Source organism: Sapajus apella, unplaced genomic scaffold, assembly GCF_009761245.1.
Source record: "Sapajus apella isolate SASKATOON/1434 unplaced genomic scaffold, GSC_monkey_1.0 scaffold1, whole genome shotgun sequence".
Taxonomy (NCBI): Eukaryota; Metazoa; Chordata; class Mammalia; order Primates; family Cebidae; genus Sapajus; species Sapajus apella.
Window position 1 is genome coordinate 36,142,246 of NW_022436941.1, and position 18,133 is coordinate 36,160,378.

Sequence of the window (18,133 nt, forward strand, 5' to 3'; positions counted from 1 at the left end):
ACCTTAATGAAGGGTACAGGAAACCTATATTGATTCAGGTCCTCGACAGTTTAATTCAAGGCTAGTGAGTGAAAACATCAGCAGATTGTAGATTCCTTAAACTTCAGCTGTATGTAGATTAAAACAACAGAGTCAAATTCTGCTAAGTTTATGTATCATTGACAAAGGAAAAAATGGTGGGTCATTTCTGAGAGGCTCTGGGCAGGTGGTGTAGATGATGAGGCTCACTATCTGGATGTCTTTTTTAAAGTCCACATTGACTGAATTGTGAAACGTGACAACCACAAGTTTGTATCATCCATCCCCAAAGTCAGTCCCTCATGCCTGTATGGATTTCTTAATCTCCCCATCTGCATTTTCCTCTATAGTAGATTTTATCTCGCTATTACTATAATATCTGCCTTGCAAATCATACACAACTCTCTATATTCCCATTCTTCTGGTTTTCATAAAGTGAGATTCTGGCCTGAATACTCCTATGTTGTTGCCTGTCTACTTATTACCCCTCATGATGGAGAACCTAAATGGGGGTTATAAGTTAATTTCTGAGCTGTGTTTCATGTATACTACAAGACAGTAAATTTAGGATACTCAGTATCTCACTTCCCTCTCTTCACATCAGATGACTGTGATGTTGGTATCCTGTTGGTTAAGTGGGTATGTGCTAATACTCAAATCAGCCCTAAGGTAAGATAGTTTAAGGCCTAGGCCCACAGGCTAGGAGGGGTAGTTAGAATAGTCAGTTCTTATATTAAGCCTATTCTTCAATATTAACTTTATCAGTAAAATCAAATAATTAAAAAATTCTATCTAATTCATATGGTTTTACAAATGGCAGCAAGAAAAAAAAATCAAGAACTTATTTGCTTATGGCCTTAAAATTTGATCCTAGCCATACTAATACACAGAATTACCTAGTCCTTCTGAATTGGGGTGGGAATCATATAGTAAAGGCTGATGTCTCCATTAGATAAAAAATTCCTCCATTTTATATATATCTTTGATTTCTACCAGTTCACATTATTTCTATTGCCATATAGACAGTTCCTCACTTCTTTTCTTCATTGCTGTCATTATCATTGCTTTTCCTCACTCAGTCATCCAATTCATCCTACATGTAATATGAAGGGCAGTGTTTTATACCAAGACTGTGCTGCTGAAGAAGTCAAGTGTCTACAGAGAGGCAGTGGCAGTATTTCTAAGGAGGATGACCGTTTTACACAGATTTTACAAACGGGTCTTTGAACCCAATTTTTCCAAATTTCATGGACAGTCGAAATCATTACATTGAAGTTGCATAATTGTTGCTGAGATTGTTAATTTAAGAAATAAAATTCATCTTTTGGTCTCAATGGAGAACTGAATGGAAGGAGAAAGGTAAAATATTAATAGAATCTTCATCTTTGCAAGGCACTATATTTAGTACTTTACAGAACCTAAATAATGTAATCTATACTACGTATGTTATAGGATTTTAGTTCATTAATTTTCTTATTCCTGACTTCCAAGTGGGACTTATAAGTGGCTTGTATTAATGAATGCTATAAAGCAAGAGCAAAACAAATAAATGAAGAAAAATTGTAAAGATAAATAATTTAAATAGAGTAATATTTTCAGCTAGTACTTAATAATGCATGAATAGGAGTTCAGACTATTGGGTAGATGGGCTGAAAATTTCACTTTGAGCTTCTTAGCAGCCAAATCAAAGTGTAAGATAAGTTTAGTTACACAATTTGGTTTCTATAAACAGAGAATAAAGAAAAGAAAGTTGACAGGAACTACAACAGCTTTCCCTGCCACTGAGAACAGAAAAAAAATTCCCATGCATTATGTTAAAATAAGAAAGCATTATTTTTTAGTACCCAACACACAGTGGAAAAAAATAAAATTCATATACTGTCATGAATTTGTGGATGTAACAGAAAGTTTGACATGAAGCTGTTACCCAAGTTTCACTGATTCCAAAAGGTGTGCAATTTCCACTATGCCATGTATATGGTCAAATTTCCTGATCAGACAGGAATTAAAACTAAATAAATAAACCTATTTTAGAGCTAAGCTTTGCACTTTAAGCTACTGCCTGAACAAACAGCCTGAGTAAGTGATTCCATGTAGTCTGCACCCCTATTAAATATTTGTCCATGGAGATCTATGTTCTGCTTCAATCCTGGTATTCTCAGATAATTAAAGGAGCAGGGCTCCCAAAGATGATGATGAAGGAATTGGAAATATCTGCTGATAAGAAAAAGTTTAAAAGATGTAAATAAATGAAGCCCAACAGTTTTGCAATGACTAAGTCAGGGCAAAGCTAAGTCCTTGGAAACATTAGAAGGTCAATTAAAAAAAAGAGAGTGAGAAGAGATGATTTTTCGTATCTGAAGATCACATACTGAAAAATTGTGATGAATTGTCAAAAACAATTTTATTAATTTTTGAATTATTTTTAAAATTCCTTTATATGAAGATTTTGAATGAGGAAAACATTTGTTGGAAATACTGTACAAATTGGTAAATTCAGACTTTGTCAAATTTGTACCTACAAATTTGAAACAAAAGAAACAGTATGTATATGTTTAAATTTTTAACTTAAATTGAAATTAAATCATGTTTAATTGATTTTTTTAAGAAAATTTAAAATATATGTATTCTTCAAGATAAAAATTATTTACATCCAATGAAATATTATACTGTGTCATTTTGTTGTATCCCAAATTCACACATACAGTGTATCATACCAATTTATTCATTGTCAGGAAGACATAGTTACAATGTGAGTAAAGCATGCTGTCTTCATTGTAATTAATAATTATAGGACTACTGAGACCCTTCATGTCCCTTCCCCTAAAATGTGGTTTTCTTACAGTTTATTAGGTACCCCAGACAAGAAAAGAAGAAAGGAACATATGATCTAGTAGGAATAAAAGCCTGACTTTGCCTCCAGTTTTCTCTCTGGCCTTAAAAATAATGTCAATATCTTTTCAGTTCCAATTATAATTCCTTTTGGAAAGGGAAAAAGTGCAGGTAAAATGAAGGAATATAAAATAGTTGCACGCAGTCAAAATGAAATAATGAACAAAATGATGACAGGAAGACAAGAAATTTGAGCTGTTTCAGAAGAAAAAAGCACTTGACTTTCTGGAAAGACAGAAAAGGAAATCCTCAATTAAGTTAAAACCCTTCACCTTGATGATGGTGAGAGCTTTGTCCTTTTATTAAACAAACACAAGAAACATATTTTACCTGCTTTCCCAATAATGGTTTTAGTTTCCTGATATTCAGAGCTTTAAGTGTCAAGTTGTGGTTTTGTGATGCAAATTTACTGTAATTCTAGATTTTCTTTTTATTATACCACACTGTGAATTACAAAGTTTCTATGAAATAATTATTAACTAAAGCATTTAAAATAGAAAGACCATGCATAAAAGAGGAAATATTCATTTTATTTATTTCTTTATGGTTTGTAAAATGGGGTCTAGATGACCTTTATTTTTAGTAATATCAAATATAAATAATGTATAGGTTATTGACATTTAACAGGTTATGATTTAGTTGTGTTTAAAGTTCTCTTTGTATATAAGCATTACCTTAGAAGATAGTTTTTATGACCAACAATTAATGCACAAGATAATTGAAGTTTCAATGAGCATTAAAAGTAATTGATGAACTTACTGCAAATACTTGAAAAAATTGTAAAAGTTTCCTTTTTTTTCTTTAGGTATTCTAAATCATTGCTGTGTAACTGGAGTAACTGCAGCCAGATTCCCTGGTTCCAACACCAGCAGTCAAACTTGTGTCACCTGGGTAAAAACCAGGAGTCCTAACCTCTGCACCACCATAGAAGCAGAGTAGTTGCAGCTGAACTTAGGCTCTTGGACTGCCTAACCCCGAAGTATGGGGAAAGGCGTGGTGAGTGTTACAGCTCAAATAGAACTCATGGACCCAGAGCGTGCAATATAGTGCAATTTATTAGGCAGAGCGAAAGGACAGCTTCCCCGCCCGTGGAGGGGGACCCAGACGGGGTGTGGTCCAGGCCGTGGCGGCTAAAACTTTGACCCCTGAGTTAGTCCCGCCCCATTCATGTTCTCGTCCAATGAGAGGGGTTCTTTCAAACTTCCTCTGGATTAATTGATCTTTTAATCCTTTACCGAATTGGTTACTGTTTTACAACCCTGAGTCACAGAGCCCCCGCCTCCAAGAGCCAGAGGCGGGAAAACCAGAGACAAATCCCCTACGTAGCCTGCGAGAGGTGGAAAAGTGGAAACAAAGGGCTCTAGCAGGCCAGAGGCGATTTGGAGAAGTCCTGCTCTGGAAACAACGCCCCAGCCGACCAGGTAAGTCCCTCTAACGCAGCCCCGCAGCTACATAAATATATTTAATATTCTTGGCTATTTTTCCAGATTAAAATTCTGCTATTTTATTTTATTTTATTTTGAGAAGGAGGCTTTCTTTCTCTGCGGCCCAGGCTGGAGTGCAGTGGCAGGAGATCTCGGCTCACTGCAACCTCCCTTCCCGGGTTCAAGTGATTCTCCTGCCTCAGCCTCCTGAGTAGCTGGGACTACAGGCACCCACCACCATGCCCAGCTAATTTGTGTATTTTTAGAAGAGACAGGGTTTCACCATATTGGCCAGAGTGGTTTCAAACTCCTGACCTTGTGATCCTCCTGCCTCAGCTTCCCAAAGTGCTGGGATTACAGGCGTGAGCTGCCACACCAGCTCCATTCTGTTTTATATAATCTGTTTTGTCTAAGTATCTTTTATTACTTAAGCACATAGCATCAGGGCTTCAGCTTGTGGCACTGTAGTGTAACTATCATCTGCAAAGTCACATGTAATTTCCTAATTAATATCCCAATGGCTTCATCTCCCTTGAATATATTTATTTATATACTTTAATTCATAACAAATATTTAGAGTATAACATGCCAGACACTTTTTTAGTTAATTCCCATGAAGTACGCTCTAGTATCCTTATTTGGCATTTTAGGTAATCGAGACACAGGGAGGTTATGTAACTTACCCACAGTTGCAAAGCTAGAAACTGGTAGACTTGGGATTCAAACCAGGAAGTTTTCAGAACCTCACTCTTCATCCCATGCCATGCTTAATTTAATGCATTATTCAACATTGATGCCCCCTAGGTAATTCACTCCCTTTCCATTGTTGGGACTAGGAAATCGGGATTATCAGAACAATAATCACTATGCAATATGTGGATATGTTACTGTCCTAACATATTCTAGTGTTTTCATCTATCTTACTGATTTTAGTGATTAAACCTATTTGATCTCATAATGCTACATATTGTCTGTTTATGGCCAATTGCACAAAATTCTAAAGCTTCTCTGAATTCCACTAATCCAGAATTTAACAACAATCCCAAATAATCACAGTCCCTGGCCTCCCTTAAGTAGAGGCCTTGATCCACGCTAGAAAAATGATCAGAGTGTATGTTTCCTGTGGACACCCACATCTTAAGAGAAAAAGGGAAAATGAGGATGATCTGCAAAGACCAGATTTCTCCGAATGTTTAAATATCATGTTATTTATTTCATTATCATGGAGAAGACTAAAAAGTAAGGCTATAATATTTAGGACAGAAAATGAAATACAGGTGATCCTCACCTAATGGTGTGACCTATGATTTGTTGTCTTTATGGTGGTGCAAAAGTGATATGCTTTCAGTAGAAAGCTTATCTCGAGTTCTCAAACATTCTGCTTTTTACTTTCAGCATGGTATTCAATAAATTACACAATATAATCAACATTTATTTTTAAAGTGAGCTTTGTATTTGATGACTTTGCCTAATTATAGGCCAATGTTGAGATAGAGGCTAGAACAGAAAGCTTAAGCACTGCTATCTTATGGAAAAGCCACCTGGGCCCTGAGCAGAGTTGTAGTTCTCAGAAATGTTATTGTATTGCAATTCTCGGAAGTGTTATTTTCTAAGGTTAAAACTTTCCACTGCTGCCCCCCTTCCCTTGCAACAAACCGCTGACTTTAGCTTCTGTACAAACAGCTTGGCTTACACAACCCTTGAACTCCCCCGAAACAAGGAGGTGGTTTTGCAACTTAAATACCTTGCTCCCCCAGAGCTTGGGGCCACAGGTTGGAGAGATGTGAGTCCTCCGTGGTCTCCAGCAGTAAAGACCCTGCAATTTGGCATACTTTTGTCTTGGTGTTGATTTTCTATGCTTGTTCTGGTACAACAATGTAAGAGTTCTGAGCAACTTAAAGGTAGGCTAGGCTAAGCTAGGATATTTGAATTTATTAAATGCTAAGCTGAATTTATTAAATGCATTTTCAACTTAGAATATTTTCAACTTACAATGTATTTATTGAGGTGTAACCCCATCATAATTTAAGGAGCATCTGTAACTTGTATATGACAATCTCCTGGAAAAAGAAAGAGAAAAAGTAAACAAGTGGGAAGCAAATGACCTGGTTTGACCCAGATGTAGCACCAAGGTGTTGGGCATTATGCTATAAGTTTTTGACTCTCAGATCTATAGTTTCTTAGTAAGTAAAATAAGAGATTTAAATTTCAGAGGACTTTTGAGTAACTTTATAATCCATATATCTATGTTCAATTTCCCAAACATATGATAAACTTCTCAATGGTGAGAAGAATATTGCAGAGCCTTTGTATCCTTAGCTACCAGAATAATTCCCTTTACCATTATTAAATACTCAATGTTGATTATTTCTTCTTGATATTAAACAAGAATAGACTTGGAAAGTGGAAAAAAATTACTAGGCAAACTCTTATCAACCCCTACTTTCCTGATTCTGTGTTATTCTACTGAAAATAGAAGTTGTGTTATTTGTGTAGAAAGGAAAATAAGACATTCATTACTCTCATCCTGGCTTTAACACATACTTGGCTTGCCCTCAGAAGACCTCACTCGCACTTCTCTAATGGCAGGATTATCATTGAAAAAACCGTTTTGCCTAAATAAATTTAATTTTCATTTAAAGGTAAAAACTTTTGTCATTATTTCTCTCCTGAACAACTGTAATTATATACTTTGCAAAACACTTTGGCCAAATTGGCCTAATAACAGTAAATATTTTTACTACCTAGCTCTTACCCTGTGGCAGATGTTATTCTAGTGTATAGTGATAGCACAGTACACAAAGTTAATATACAAAAGTCAATTGTTTTTCTATCCTATATTTGAAACTTTAAATAATGCAATTTCCAAAACCACCAAAAATGTCATAAATTCAACAAAATATGCACAATATTTGTATGCAGAAAATGATAACACATTGACTAGATACATAAAATATAAATAAATGTAGAGATATTCTGTGTGCATGGACGGTAAAAGTTAATATTTTAATTATATAGAGATTCAAACAAATTCCAATCAAAATACTAGAAAACGCTTTTATAAATATTAACCAAATTTTTCTGAAGTTTATATAGAAAGGCAAAAGATCTAGGATAACCAGCTAACACAATACTGAAGAAAAGAAAAAAAGTTGAAGGATTCCACCAGTCAATGGGAAATAATAAAGTGTCCAAAATTAGATCCACACAGAAATATTCAACTGATTTTAAATATATATATAAAGAACTTAATGTAGAAAGAATACTTTTTCAAGAAACGGTGCTAAAACAATTGGCTATCCATATGTAAAAAAAAATTAACAAAATGAGTAATATACTTAAGTGTTAAATGCAACACTAGAAAACCTTTTCAAAGAAAACACAGGAGAAAAATATATGTGACCTTGATTTTGGCGATGAGTTTTAGACATAACACCTAGATCCTAATACATAAAAGGTAATGTTGATAAATAGGACTTTATTAAAATTTAAAACTTCTGCTTTTCAAAAGATACCAAGTATGTAAAAGACAAATTACAGACAAGAAGAAAATATTTGCAAAACATGTCTGATATAGGACTTTTATTCAAAACATACAATAAATATTAGAACTCAACAATAAGAAAATAACCCAATTAAAAATGGGAAAAGTATCTGAACAGACACCTTCCAAAGAAGACAGACAGATGGCAGATTAGCATATGAAAACATACTCAACATAATTTATTATTGGGAAATGCAAGTTAAAACAACGATATAAGACTCCAAACAAACCAGAATGGCTAAAATCTAAAAAGATTAACATTAGCAATTTTTGGTGATGATGCAGAGCAATAGGAAGTCCCATTCATTGTTAGTGGAATTGCAAAATGGAACAGCCACTTTGGAAGGAAGATTGGCAGTATCTTATAAAACTAAACATAGTCGTAGGATACAGCAATTGGATTCCTAAATATTGATTTGAAAGTTTATGTAAAAACATAAACCTGCACACAGCATTATTTATAATTGCCATAAACTGGATGTAACCAAGATGTACTTTGATAGGTAAATGGTAAACAATTCTGTTACAAGCATAATATGGAATACTGCTCAGCATTAACAAGTAATGAGCTATTAAATCAGGCAAATATATCGATGAATCTTAAATATATTATATATATATTTATTTATTTGTAGTTAAAAAAATTAAAAACAAAAGAAGAGTCAGCCTGAAAGCCTACATATTGTTTGAGGCCATTTATACAGCATTCTAGAAAAAACAAAGCTTATACAAATGATAACTGGACCAGTGATTGCTAGGAATTTGGGATAAGGGGTTTATATGGATCAAGTACAAGATTTATTTGGCTGGTGAAACTATTCTGTACGATCATGTAATGTTGAATATAAAACTATAAATTTGACAAATACCATAGAACTTTACAACAGAAAGAGTGAATTAAATATAAAGGTTTGCAAACTAAAATTACATAGGCAAATCAGGGGATTCTATCATAAAATGCAGAATGTGATCAGTCTAACAGACTATCACAAATGCAGTAAACAACCTCATTGAAGGGCATTAGGAAAAGAGCTCTAAGTTAAGTAACTTGGGAAGTGAACGGAATTTACTAAAAGTGAAAATAACTGTACAGAAATACTAGACTCTAGTTATAAGTTATGACTATGGATTTATGATTTAGAAAATCTAAAGCTACTAAATAGGTATACTAAATTGCATAATTAAGTAAATAGATGGAGATAGATAGTGACAGCTAGGTTTCCCTGCATTGGGGTGAGAGATTGGAGATAAGCAAGGGGAGAAGGCAAGGATAATACATGTGACAAAGGAATAGATTTGGGAAAATAAGTATGAATTTAATTTTAATGAGGAATATATATATATACACACACATACACAAACATATACATATATATGTATATATACACACATTTACATACAAGTTGTTACAGGTAGAAATATACATACATGTATGTATACATATTGTATATGTGTGTATATATATGAAGGCCAAGGAACATATTGCCTAGAAGCAATAAGCACACCTAGTGCACAGATCTTGGTTTCAAATACCATTTTTCTCCTATGAAAGAAACCATATCTCCTTGGAAATATGTCTGACTCTAAGACCAGAAACATACAAGATGAACTGTGAGCATCTTATTGTCCTAAAGTAAGAAAATGCTAAAAATCAAAACAGCAGCAACAGCATAGACACACACACACACACACACACACACACACACACACACACACACACAATAATGGAGAGATGTCAAAGGGACCCAGGAGGGTATCTATATAGCTCCCAATATCCAAAGCTGGAATAATTTGAGAAGCTTAATAATAATATAATATTGGATTATAACCCAAAGTATAAAATAAATACATTTCTAAGTACATATTAACACAAATTAAAGCATAATAAATGGAAATTAGAGTCATATCTTCTATACAGAATTACAAATAAATTATATAGAGCAGAACTCTCCATTCTTTATGTGTGGGCTGCACATACTGACCTCCTTCCAAGGTTGGAGAGGGTTAACAGGAGTAACTGACAGTGGAGAACCCTGACAAACCGTAGCTCAGCTAGGTGACCATGGTTAACATCAACAATGGTAAGTCATGTTAATGGTAAGTATGCACCCTTGATGTGATGTGATGAAATGGTAATTTACTTCTGTGAGCCTTCTCCTGAAACACATAATCCCAGTGTAACAATGAGGAAAGACCTCAGAAAATTCCTTATTGAGAGAAATTCTACGTCATAGTCGATCAGTTTTGCTTAGTGACTCTAAAGGTCACTAAAAGCAAGGAAAGTCAGAAGAGGTGACAGTCTAGAGGAGCCTCAGGAGACATGGCAACCAAATGTGAAAATAGTTCCACCTAATGTTCTTTCTCGGTTCCAGGATCTCATCTTACCTTGGGTGAGATCCTGGAATGGAGAAAGAACATTAGGTGGAAATACAGGAATTCAGTAAAGTTGTGAGCTTTATTGTAACAAATGTATTATACTGGTATAATATGTTAATAATAGAGAAATCTGTGTGTTAAGTATATGGGAACTCTCTTTACCATCTTTAAATTTAACTACATGTATTGAAGTTAAATTTAATTTCACTAAAATGAAATTTAGTGAAATTTAAGTTTAGTGCTTCCCCGCAATGTTGCAAACGCTTGACATAAAGGATTTGCCTAGCTTCTATTTGTGGTCACCACAGGCTCCTCCCTCTTTCCTCGTCTCATCACAAACACACCTGTATATTCAAAAACACATTTCAAAATAAGTGGAAGCTGTTTTGGGCCTGGGAGAGAGGTGTTTTTGTTTAGGAGTGGGAAATGTGGAATAAAGGAGAAGACGTAAGAAATTTTTTGTTTTCCTCATAAGATCCAATGAGTCAGTTAGGTTAAAGGGCTTCTAGCTCATCTAAATTGTCCCAGGTGTCTGAGAAATTCTGAGTATGAGCAGAACTGCTTTAGAATTCAACTGGCAAGATTCCAGCCTCCTCCCAACTTCTCCGTGGAAGCTGGACTTGCCCTGGAAAATCACAAAGCATGTAGAAATAGTTTTCTTGAAATGGACAATGGTAGAAATGCTGCTTTTAAAGGTTTTTTTTTTCCTCAGCATCAGACTTGGGGGAGAGTGAATAAAAGAGGTAAAGATAGAAAAGGCAGATAGCAGTGAAGCTTCACTTTAGGAATGACCCAAAATACTCAGGAAAAGAGAGAAAAACTAATTCCTAGCTGGTAGGCATGAAGACTCATTGAATATTATGAAACAATGTTTCCATACAAAGGAAGTGGGGTTGTGTTTTGTGGAAATAGCCTCATAAAAAATTAGAAAAGGGCCGGGCTTGGTGGCTCATGCCTGTAATGCCAGTACTTTGGGAGGCTGAGGCAGACAGAGCGTGAGATCAAGATATCGAGACCATCCTGGCCAATATGGTGAAACCCTGTCTCTACTAAAAATATAAAAATTAGCTGGGTGTGGTGGTGTGCACCTGTAGTCCCAGCTACTTGGGAGGCTGAGGAAGGAGAATTGCTTGAGCCCAGGAGGTGGAGGTTGCAGTGACCTGAGATGGTGCCACTGCATTCAAACCTGGTGACAGAGAGACTTTGTCTCAAGAAAAAAAAAAGAATGCATAAAGGAGAGACTTTGCTTCCAGTTTCACTTGGACAAGACACAGTCTTCCAATGTAACAAAACAAAACGCTGTGCTACGCTATGTTTCTCCTTCCCTCCTCATCAACAGGAAAGCATTTTCAGAATTAAGTTGAACTTCATTGCTTTTTTGTCTGCCCAATAATAATTTATGTTTCTTGTTGATTGGATGTAAAATGAGCATTCTAAAAATTATTTCTGAGTCTGCTTCTCTTGAATCCCTTGTTTTTAGTTGCCCCCATTTCTGGCAGGACTCACACTATATTCCATTTTCATTATTGCAGGCTCTCATATAGCTCCCTTTGCTCCGCTTCTCATTCTATCTTAGTCAATTTGGACTAATTTAAATTAATAAAATTAGAAAAACATTAAGAAATTTCTGTAAGATTTTTCCCCAAAGTAATATCTATTTTGAAGGAAATTATCGATATAAATATTACTATAACAATATAATTTACAGTTTTGAAAACCAGAATGAAATAATAAATTTGCTTTCCAGGGTTTTCTAGTAAAGCACCAGTCTCTTTCAGTTATGCATTTACAAAATTTTATGTCACTCAGGTGATAAAAATGTTTAAGTGGCACATAATACTTAATTTCTTTTAACTTTATCACAAAAAAGAGAGATTTTGAAATATATGAAACAGAGTCTGACTTTTTTGTCTACTGTATTTGTACTTCATTAAGAAGTAAAATATTTAAAGGTCTTTTTCAGTCTCCTTTGTGTAACGACTTCTTAGTGAAAACATAATACATGAAAATACTATAGTGAATTTAAACAGCTATATATGGTATTTGTATGTTACTGATTTAAAATTAAAATATTGCTGTTTTGTAAGTACACATAATTACCATTAAAACAAGACTTAGAAAATATTGGAACCTGTCAAAAGTAAATATGACTTTGATTTATCCTGTGGGATTATTCAAAAATTTTAAAAATTTTATAGTATTCTCTCTTAATAGGTAGCAGTCATGTATCCTTCCTAAGCATATTTCTTATGTAATTCCAAGTTATCTTTGGTGATTTATTCTTTAATGAATATTATTACTCAGATTAATCGTAGTATCCAGGCACTCATGAAGGCATTTTTATCATTGCTGGCTGTGAAACTTTAACAACATTCTTCACAAATTCAAAGAATTTTTTTTAAGTACAGCTCACATCTAAATCCGACCTTCTTTGCTCCTTGTCATTTCCAAATTAGCATTGAATTCTATTACTGTAGTTGACTAGAATTGCGTTCAATTGAAGCTACTTATTTTTAATATAAAATTAATTGTTTGTGGAGTTAATATTAATTGGATTCGTTGGTCCATTTGAAAAAAAAATTAAATAGGGAAATTAAAGCAGTTTGCAAATGATCATACCGAATTGCAGCCTAAAGAGCACCGTCATTTCTTAATGGATTGAACGTTAGTAAAGTAACCTAAGAAAATTAGATTAGGTTAGTTAAGGGAGTCCCACATGTTGATCATGAGCACTCCTCTGTTTTTAACAGAATATTGAGATTTTAAAATGCTTTGAAAATAAGAAACAAGTGAGAACAAAAAATTTAAAATTTATCATGTTTGGGATTGCCAGGAAATATCAAGAGTGACTAGAATCAGTTTTAAGTTTTACTAGAGTGTGCCTGTGAATATTTATTTCCAGATTTATGAATATTTCTGTTGCATCTTTTGGAGGAGTCAGAGGTCAGTGTGTTGTTGAATAACACACTCTGCCCAAAGTCTATAGTAAGAGACACCACGTGGAAACAATTTCCTACAATTCAACAAAGTTGGGGAGAGAGAAAGAGAGACAGAGAGAGACAGAGATTCTCTACCAAAGAACTGGACCTGAGTAAAAATTCTTACTGAAGTGTCTGATGAATGTAAACATATTAAATGCTAAGGGAAGATGTTACAGAGTTAAGGAGGATACCTCAGGAAGTTCTTATAGATTATTAGGTTTGCTGACACTTTATAAAATCAATCAACTGTCTAACATTGCCTAAGACCAAAAAGAAAATGAGTTTTCTTTTTGGTTTGATTTTGGAATAAATATGGAGTTATGTGTTTTATATATCATACTGTTTAGCATTATCAATTTATAAATTTAACTAAAATACATTCATCAAAAAATAGTGTCTTTTTGCATGCAAAGTAATTCTTATGGTAGGATTCAAGACACTTGTATTTATTTAGTAATTTTCCAACTTGTTCTAAAAATACTCTTATATTTGCTAGCTCTGTATTCAACCTTGAGTATATAATAGTGGGCAAAATAAGCCAGAAAAAAAGTATATTACTTTATGGTACATATAGTTTTAGGCAGAGTAAGTCTTGTGAGAGAGACAAATCAATGGTCAATTTTGGGGAAGCACCGTCTCATTAAGGCAGGACTTTAGCTTAAAGGATTGTATATCTTAAACAATCTATGAAAATAAATTCACACATGAAATACTAAGTTGGTGAGATGGTAGCAAAATGTATAATATGAGAAAAGAACTTGTAGAATATTGTTAGAGAAATGAAATGATAAGTGTATCTGGTCATATGGATGAATGAGGAACATGATCAGGATGCAGACCCCATGGGAAAGAAAAGCAGTTTCCTAGTTTGGAATGGTTAGGACAGATTTCTTCTAGTATAGTTCAAATGTTATTCATTATCTGTTTTGCTGATTAGAGCTGTCCCTCCCTACGTACAACATACATAGTCTAATCTAAATGTTTCTCTCTACATAATGCTAGATATATTGCTATAAATTGCATATTACTTGTAGCTATTGAAATAATAACCAAATTTAATTTCCTTACTCCTCCTTCTATTGGCAAAAATCACAATTTGGATTATTAATATAGTGAGGTATTCAAAACTGCTCAGATGTAAGCTTTTAAAATTTTAATTGTATAATTGGTTATTTGTGTCAGTTGAAGCTGTATGTCAGTCCTGTAAAGGCATTTTGATTGGATTCTCCTAGTAAATGCTTAGCAATTGAGTCAAAAAAGGAGCAAGTTGGAGGTCACAGAGGAGTAATAATAATAAATCTATGTGGGGTAGGAGGATGGTGAGGTGATGAAGAGTTGAAGTGATGAAGGCCAAATTAACCTAAGGGTCCTAAAACTGTTCTATGCAGTCCAGAATCGTGGATGGAGGAAAGTAGCCCCTTGCGGAAGCAAAGCAAGCTTTTCTGAAGCTGAGATAAAAGCTGCTTGGGAAAGTTTGTGTTAACCATGTACCTGACTGTTGAGGATTGAGAATACCAGTGTTTATACTTTTAGGGTATAATCTTAAGGTCATTGTGAAAAAAAAGTGGGTGGTGTGAGATTTTAGTGCTGAGATATTTTGCTCTCATGGAAGGGTTGTGTGATCATCTACTTGGGTGGCTGAGGCACGAGAATTGCTTGAACCCGGCAGGTGGAGGTTGCAGTGAGCCGAGATCAAGCCACTGTAGTCCAGCCTGGGTGACAGAGTGAGACTCCATCTCAGAAAAACAAAATGACCAAAACACCAAAAGCATTGACAACAAAAGCCAAAATAGACAAATGGGACCTAATCAAACTCCACAGCTTCTGCACAGCAAAAGAAACAGTCATTAGAGTGAATCGGCAACCAACAGAATGGGAAAAAATTTTTGCAGTTTACCCATCTGACAAAGGGCTGATATCCAGAATTTACAAAGAACTAAAACAGATTTACAAGAAAAAAACAAACAAGCCCATTCAAAAGTGGGCAAAGGATATGAACAGACACTTTACAAAAGAAGACATACATGAGGCCAACAAACATATGAAAAAATGCTCATCATCACTGGTCATCAGCGAAATGCAAATCAAAACAACATTGAGATACCATCTCACGCCAGTTAGAATGGCGATCATTAAAAAATCTGGAGACAACAGATGCTGGAGAGGATGTGGAGAAATAGGAACACTTTTGCACTGTTGGTGGGAGTGTAAATTAGTTCAACCATTGTGGAAGACAGTGTGGCGATTCCTCAAGGACCTAGAAATAGAAATTCCATTTGACCCAGCAATCCCATTACTGGGTATATATCCAAAGGATTACAAATCGTTCTACTATAAGGACACGAATGTTCATTGCAGCACTGTTTACAATAGCAAAGACCTGGAACCAACCCAAATGCCCATCAATGATAGACTGGATAGGGAAAATGTGGCACATATACACCATGGAATATTATGCAACCATCAAAAACAATGAGTTTGGGTCCTTTGTAGGGACATGGATGAACCTGGAAACCATCATTCTCAGCAAACTGACAGAAGAGCAGAAGATCAAACACCGCATGTTCTCACTCATAGGCGGGTGTTGAACAATGAGAACACATGGACACAGGGAGGGGAGCACTACACACTGGGGTAAGTTGGGGGGAAATAGGGGAGGGACGGTGGGGGGTGGGAAGCTGGGGAGAGATAGCAAGGGGAGAAATGCCAGATGTAGGTGATGGGGAGGAAGGCAGCAAATCACACTGCCACGTGTGTACCTATGCAACAATTTTGCATGTTCTTCACATGTACCCCAAAACCTAAAATGCAATAAAATATATAAATGGGGGAAAAAAAAGAAAAACAAAATGATTTTTTATACTTGTTTTTATAATGTTTTAATATAGTCTTAAATTTCAAGGAAATTTAAGATAAAACTTGTAATAGCTATGTCATTGAAAAACGTAATGTCTTATTTTTGAGGCGCATGGGCTAAGGTAATCCTTAAGGGGTTTTCTGAGGCTTCTTGGAGTTTCTCAAATTTGTATGTATATAAAAACAACTTTAAAATATGAAGTTGGGCAGAAAGCAGTTGGAGTGAGCTTTCAAGGTATGGAAGTTTTCTACGTTTAATAATATTTCGATCTATGCCTTTAAAGTTGCTTATGATTTTAGCTTTACATTCATATTGTGTAAACAGAGGGAGGGAGGAGAGGCACAGCGAGAGATGGAGGAGGGGGACAGGGAGAGAAGTAGAAGAGGGACAGGGAGAGAAGGAGGAGAGAGATAGGGACAGGAAGAGAGGGAGGAGAAGGAGAGGGAGAGAGGGAGGAGGACGAGGAGAGGAACAGGGGATCTTTTCCTGAGTGTTTGTGATCTTTTCCTGAGTGAACTCCTATATGGTTTCCACATCTGCGTGTCGTAAGAGTTCAGAGAACGAACAATAAAATTCAGGGAGTGAAATGTGTAAGATACAAAAAAGTAGAATACATATTTAGGTCATGAGAATGCAAACTAGGTGACACCATGCGCTCAGAAAGACTTGGAAAAAAGCCGAATGTTGCTAATACTCTAAATAGGCACACAAGTGATGTTTAAAATATGTGAGTCGCTGTGGTGACCCAACTTGCAGTACAGAGGAGGCTCATAGGAGATAATCGGAAGTAATCTCTAGACACCAGTCAGATTTTGGACACTGGAGTGTCCATCTTCTTATGGTATGTGTTTGTTCTTGATCATTAATGAAGCAGTGAAGATGAGGCTTTATCCATTTTCTTGAGCCTGGTAAGTCTGGAGGTTGTTGCCTCTATAACATAACATTTTGAGGTTCAAAATGGATCTTAAAATTACCTCCTACCTCTGTCTACTATTTAGATTCTCTTTCATGGTAACATGGACATAATAATTTATGAAGCATAATTTTTAATATCTTGTATCAATCAAGCAAACTAGCATTTACCTCCAAATACATAAAAGGAAAAAATTGCTCTGCTTTTATCTACCACAGGTGAAAATATTTGGATTTGCTTAATTATCCAGTGTCAATGCATAAAACTTAGATCAAAGATCTCTGTGGCTTCTCCTGGTCATTGACTTAATTAATACTGAATTTGGAAGCCTAACAAACCCAGTGATTGTTGTCCAAAATTATTCTAATGTATTGTGGGATACAAGACACTGATACATCAAAAGTATAAAGATAGCATTAGTCATGTTAAATGAGCTCCTCATTTTATTTTTTGTTTTTGCATAAGTAACCATATTTAGTCATTTCAGCTCAAAATGGTAATCTACATTGTGAACTTGTAAAATGATTTTGAGTATCTGAACATATGTTAAAACTGCAAAATGTTTTTAGTCTTGCCATTTCTCTCAACTACTTCTCTTTTATTATTATGCTCTTGATGACCCTGATTCTTTGAATAAAACCTGTCTTTGTGAAAGAAAAGATTCAATTAGGCTTCCAAAATGATCGAATTTAGGTTTACTTTAAAAATAATTGCACAACATCATTTTACTTAGTTAATGACTTGTAAACTGATTTAACTTTTGTGAGTGCCAAGTAAAATTTTGTTTTCTAGCTAACTATAACCAAAGCGAACACATCTTTTAGTTTTATGAAATTTTAACATTTTCTCCCTTTAATTAAAATCTCATTTCACTGCTCTATTTTCCCTATTTTTCTCTGAGTAATTAAAACAAGTGTAAATGGGCAATTTCAAAAGAATAGGAACACTTGGCCATATTTCTGGCTGATCAAGAAGCAGAAAATGCAGGAAATCTAATGAGAAAGCTTATTATTATGATTTGCACAGCTCAGTTTTTGCATAATCAAGCATGTCAATGCGCTCACACATTTGTGAATGCCTCTTAGAACCGCACATCTGAATCTTTTTAATGTTTCTCCATTACCATTG

General features: G+C 35.0%; 1 long non-coding RNA gene across 1 annotated transcript in view; it reads left to right on the forward strand.

The window, feature by feature from the left end:
* The first annotated feature begins 4,011 nt into the window (after positions 1 to 4,011).
* The window catches only part of LOC116549460, a 128,424-nt gene continuing 114,302 nt past the window's right edge, over positions 4,012 to 18,133 (forward strand). The window contains exon 1 of the long non-coding RNA XR_004267889.1: positions 4,012 to 4,331. This is a non-coding gene — a long non-coding RNA (uncharacterized LOC116549460). The remainder of the gene's footprint in view (positions 4,332 to 18,133) is intronic.